The sequence below is a fragment of the Eumetopias jubatus genome, unplaced genomic scaffold (assembly GCF_037043125.1).
Source record: "Eumetopias jubatus isolate StellerSeaLion01/CBP00866 unplaced genomic scaffold, mEumJub1_p1.0 scaffold_3, whole genome shotgun sequence".
In the NCBI taxonomy this organism is placed as follows: Eukaryota; Metazoa; Chordata; class Mammalia; order Carnivora; family Otariidae; genus Eumetopias; species Eumetopias jubatus.
The window spans coordinates 69,441,923-69,447,922 of NW_028274809.1; the positions used below are offsets into that span (position 1 = coordinate 69,441,923).

The 6,000-nt window shown below is 41.2% G+C and overlaps 1 long non-coding RNA gene across 1 annotated transcript in view; it reads right to left on the reverse strand.

Moving 5' to 3' along the window:
• LOC148164704 (uncharacterized) overlaps window positions 1-350 on the reverse strand; it is a 172,069-nt gene extending 171,719 nt beyond the window's left edge. The window contains exon 1 of the long non-coding RNA XR_015767866.1: window positions 179-350. This is a non-coding gene — a long non-coding RNA (uncharacterized LOC148164704). The remainder of the gene's footprint in view (window positions 1-178) is intronic.
• Window positions 351-6,000: the final 5,650 nt, after the last annotated feature.

The following is a 6,000-nucleotide window of genomic DNA, read 5'->3' on the forward strand; positions in this document are numbered from 1 at the left end:
TCCCCTCTTCCCTGTTCGAACCCCTCAGCTTTGTAAGAGAAAAAAAAAACTTTGAAATTAGTGGCGGTGGGGGGGGGGGGGTGGTCACTGGAATTCTAAGGCAGAAGGCTTTTAACAAGCCACCAGAAACAGGTTACTTGTAGCTCAGCCGCGTTAAAAAAAAGGAGATAACAGTTACCTTGTCAAGGTCCAAGCAGGGGAGCAACCATCACAGAGAAAGCTAACAGGCAGGCCAGAGCTGTACCAGGACACCAACAGTGGCTGCCATGGCTGCCAAGGAAACCCCGAGTTCCCCAGATTCCACGGCAAGGTTAGCAATCAGCCCGGGAACTATGTGACAGGAACTTGGGTGTCCCAGAAATCCACTGGGTGGAACACAGTTTGTTCATCCTCTTCAAGGCTGGTGTGGCCTGAGAAATTTGCATCATACTCTGATTGTATTTTTCATAGCAGGTGCTTTTTTGCAAAAGTATTTTTCCACCACCAACAAATACATGGGTACAACGACTTGTGATGACTTGAAGCTGTGTGAGTTTTCCCATATCTTGTGATCAATAGTAGCATAGTTAGCAGCTTTGAGAGAACAATGGGGGACGTTTAAACATCTACAAGGAAAACTATACTGGTTATAGTCCTTTTTTAAGGAAAATTACTTATCCTTCAGATTTTTTTTTGAGCCAATATGGTTTTAGTAACCATCTTTAAAGTTTATTTTAAAATCTCATTTCCTCTAAGGCTTATTAGGAACTGAGTGGAAAAAAATCTCTTTACCACAGGGCAGATGATGTGAGGAAATGTGGGGAAATGTGGAGATATATTTCCGATGTATTTTGTGGACAAGAATCCCTTCCCCAGAAAGGTATTTGTAAACTCACCAAGTACCTGTGCACCTAAGCAGAAGGCCCAGCATTTTATCTGCCCCAAACCTACTTCAGAAGGAGGGTGAAGCCTGAGAGAAAATGAGGAGGAACAGAAATTAGCACAGGGGATTACCCAAAGATTCAAAGGAGGAACTTTCAAATCCACTTTGCCAGATAAGTTTGACTCACAGTACAGAAGTGATGCCAAGGTCAATTAGGGCTGTATTTTGTTGTCTTTAGAACAAATCAAATATGTCTTGTAAATGGATCCACTTCTATGTACAAACATTCTGGGAAAGTCCTATGTATGTTTGTGTGTGTACGCCTGTTTCCCAAAAGCTAAGAGGAAAGGGGATTTTTCCTCACACTGGTGAAGCTGACGGAAGAGATCTGCTTCTAGGGGCCATAAATCCCGAGGGCAACAGCTGTTCCAACTGGACAAACAGAGGGAGGAGACTCAGAAGGAAGAATGGGAACAGCTGTTATAACTGATACTATGCCCCTCACCTCTCCCAGCAGATTCCTTTTACTAGCTGTTCAAGTCTTCTTTTTCACTTGTTTACATGACATCTATATTTTTTACTCTCTCCCCCAACTTCCTCATGGCCACTCCCTCACCTCCCTCAGGTCTTGCCCAAATGTCACCTTCTCATTGAGCTTTCTCTGCCCCCCATCTAAGAGTGCAGGGCTTTCCTCTCTAAACCGACATCCCCTATTCTCCCTTTCCATTTATTTTCTTGGTAGCACTATTTTATTCTTTTAAAGTGTAATATATCATGCATACAAAAGAATATATATATTTGTAAATTACAAGTCACACTAATAGAATAAATACCCATGTTGTTTACCACAACATAAGAATTTAAAACATTTTAGATACCCCGTTGTCTTCCTTGTCATATTCTCGATATGTGCACTAGAAGAATGTCCGTAGTAGTACGCATCATTTTAACACAAAACTGAAAACAACACAAATACCCATCAAAGAACAGATAAATGAACTCTGATATATTCACCCAATAGAACACTCCTCAGTGGAAATCAATCAACTACAGTCATACACAACTGAGCATGGATAAATCTTAGAAACATAATGAGTAGAATAATTAAGTCCCAGAAGACCAAACAGAATACCATTTATGTAAAGCTCTAAAACAAGCAAAACAATGTTATGAGCATGAATCTTAAGAACTGTTACTACTCCAAGCCATACGCATCATCTTTATCTTAGCTGACTATTCAGGTAGGACTCTTCCAACTTCACCGTATATGTAAAACGATGTCTTCTAAATTCATGCCAATTCTAAACAGTCTTAGTTCCCCAAATACAAAACTCTATTTAGCCTTCCAAGTTGGAAAACAGGAGTCAATCTTGACAACTTTTGTTTCTTGCCCACCATATAAAACTGATCACTCGGTCAGGTAACTTTGCCTCTTACAGCTGGCCCCAATCTCCTCCCAGTTTCCCATCTCCTACCTCCTTAGATCAGCTCTTCAACTTCGAATTCTAGATATTTTGTAGTTTCCTAACCCACTCCCCATTTGTGCTAGGATGAACCCTCCTTTTCAGTTACTTTCAAATTACTTCCAGTCCAGTCCATTTCTATCCAGTTAAGACTTCATTCTCATAAAGTTCCTTACTCCCCTTGCCCCCAGCTCATGCCGCTTGACCCGTGGCCTGAAACCTGTAGGGCACAAGAGGTGGGGGGTCCTCACCTTTCTTTGAGTATCTCCACCTCTTGGGTGAGAGTAGGTGGGTGGGAGAATTGGGTTATGAAAAGATACGATTGGGTCCTACTTAAAGGGTGCCGTTGTGGTTTTCACTTGACGATATTAATTATCCACTCCCTCAACATGGCAGCAGTCCAGTTATTGCCTTTTTGGGGGGGCACAGTGTATGTTCACTTCTGGGCACACTGTGTTCTTGAGGGAGGGCTCATCTCACCATTTAGTCCTGGGTATAGGAACTCTGATCCAGCTCAATGTATTCCAATCTCTTTATTCAGTTAGATTCTCAAGCCAACTCACATTGGCTAATCGTTAAATTTTCTGAAATTTTGTGAGCTGCTTATTAATCCATTGGTAGCTTGAAATCAGCTCTGGTGGGAGAATTCACACAAATTGGTGAAAACTACAAATCTGTTCTAGGTTTTTCTTATGAAAAGCCAGGTGTTAAACATTTACTGGTATTTACTAGAATGTCCACAGCTTTCTTCTCTCCCCAGTAATCTACTCCAAAGCCTCTTGCTGCTAGAACTTCTTCATCCCAGTCCTTTTGGGCAGGGGACTGACAAAATGGCTGAAGCCTAATGCTGCATGGGGTTCAAGTCGGTCAGAGGAAAATCATGCACCCTTGCCACACTAAAGGGTACGAGTGCCAACATTTGCAAAGTCTGGATACTCACTCTTCCTCATCATCTCTCTCCAAAGCTCTGCTCTTTCTGCTCAAACTAGGATAGTAGCAGTCTGAGTAAGCAACTGCCTAAGCAGGCATACAGCTCAGGAAAGACATATCCATCTCCCATTCTTGGAGCATTCACAATGTCTGGAAGCAGTTCTCTTGGAGTGTCCTTCCCACTGGAGAGAGGGAAGGACTAACATCTCATATAAACAGCACTCCCTGATGATTTTCTGGGGGCAGCAGTCCTCAAACTTTTTATCTTAGGACACTTTTACCCTCTTAAAAAATATGGAGGACCCCAAAGAGCTTTTTTTATGGGTTATGTCTATTGCAATGACTGCTTCAGAAATTAAAGTGGAAGAATGTGTAAAACACATAAATATAGAAGCATACATTCTATTAGCTCCTAGAGTGATGACATCATCTCATTTCATATAGCCTCTAGAAATCTCCACTGGTATATTCATGAAAGAATAAGAATGGAAAAGGCAAATAATGTCTTAATATAACCATAAATGTTTTGGCTTTATTGACGCCCCCCCCCCCCCGTGTAAACGTCTCAGAGACCTTTAGAGCTCCCCCCTCCACTGTTGGGAGACAATTCTCCATAAGCCTCTCATGTCTCTGCATGCCTGGCCAGCACAGGCAACAACGACTTTTGATCACTACCTTTTCAAAGATGTTTGTGTTGTGAACAACTTTGGAAAGCTAAAGACATTGTCTCCCTCCAAGTGTTTGTTCAGAGAAAAGGGCAGGTTTATTACTGTCCATTATAATAAGGATAATGTCTCTTTCCAGAATGTGTACTGCTCTAGACTGTATATGTATGAATTATGCAACCATAACCACAGTCTAATTTTAGAACATCTTCATCACCCCACCAAGAATTAGCATTACCCTCTATTCTTCCTCATTCCTCTTCAGTCCTGAATAAGATTTTTAAATGATTTTCTCTTCACATTTTTGGAATTTGACATAAACAAAAACTTCCCTCACTGATGTAGATGATAAGAAATTTAAAATCATTTATTAGCAACTAATAAAATATTTCCAACAGCTGAAATTATACAAAATCTAAAAGGCATTTTTCCTTTAACAAATCTATTAATATTTCCTATGCAAATGTGAATGGATTTCTAATACTATTGAACTTTTTCATTTTATGTTAATTATCTATTGCTTGGTAAAAAATTACCCCGAAATTTGGTAGCTTAGAACAATAATAAAAATGTATAATCTCACATGTTTGCAGATCAAGAATTTAGGAATGGCTTGGGTGGGCATATCTGCCTCAGGTCTTCCATGAGGTTGTAGTCAAGTTGTGAGTAGAGGCTACAATCATCTGAAGACTTGACTGGAGATGGAAGAACTGCTTCCAAGGTGGCTCACTGATATAGCTGTTATGGTAGGTTGGAAAATAGCCCCCCAAAAGATGTCCATGTCCTAATACCCAGGACTTGTGAATATATTACTTTACATGGCAGAAAAGGACTTTGCAGATATGCTTTAGTTAAGAATCTTAAAATGGGGAGATATGCTGGATTATCCACACGGCCCCAGTATAATCACAGAGTCCATATATGACAGAGGTAAAAGTATTAGGATGAATAGTAGAGGGGCAGCTGGTTGACTCAGTCAGTAGAGCATACGGTTCTTGATCTCAGGGTTGTGAGTTTGTGAGTTCGAGCCCATGTCGGGCATAGAGATGATCAAAAAAAAAAAAAAAAGGATAAGTAGTAGAAAATAATAGAAGATGTGAAGACAGAAGCAAGAGGTTGGAGTGATGCAACAAAGGACTCATGAGCCAGGGAATGTGGGTGGTCTTGAGAAGCCAAAGGAAACAGATTTTCCCCTTTGCACCTCGGGAAGGAGCCAGCCCTGCCAACACCTTGACTTTAGTCAAGAGAGACTGATTTTGGATTTATGACCTCTGTAACTGTAAGATAATAAATCTGTATTGTTTTAAGCCACTACATTTGTAATAACTTGTTATAGTAGCAATAGGAAACTAATGCAGTTCAAAGTTGCTGCTGGCTACTGGCAGAAGGCCTCATTTTCTCACCATGGGGCCATCTCCATAGAGTTTCTTCAATGCCCTCATGACATGGTAACTGGTTTCCCCCCAGAGCAAGTGATCCAAGAAAGAACAAAGTGGATGGCTTTCACGATCTAGCCTCAAATATCACACTCCAACATTTCTATAATATCCTACTGGTTACACAGGTGAGCCCTATTCAAGATGGGAGGGGACTATGTGGGGCATGAATTTGAGAAGGCAAGAGTCCTTAGGGTCTACTTTGGAAGCTGGCTAGCACACACGAGTATTTTAGATGGTGATGAAACTCTAAGTTAGAGAACACGTACATGGCTTCAAAGAGCAGTCACCCTTGCCTAGTTTCTATGCCACTAAAGAGTACATCAGCCGGGAATGGCCAGATGACCAACATAGGTAAAGACAGAGATTGGGGCCTTTAGCTCACAGGAGACATAGCCTGATTTCTCTGACATCCCTCCTTCCCCCTCAATACTGGCCTTGGGTTGGGGCAGTGTTCCTTGGACACCTGCAATATGAATTTATTCAGCAGCTCCATGGACCCTGTCATAGTGTGGGTCTCTGAAAGCAGAGCCTGAAACAAAGACTTGCCTGTGGATAGTTTATTTGGAGAGTGAATCCAGGTTAAGGACTGGAAGAGTGAAGCAAAAAATGAGGGAAAATCAATAAAAAGATGGGCGTACAAA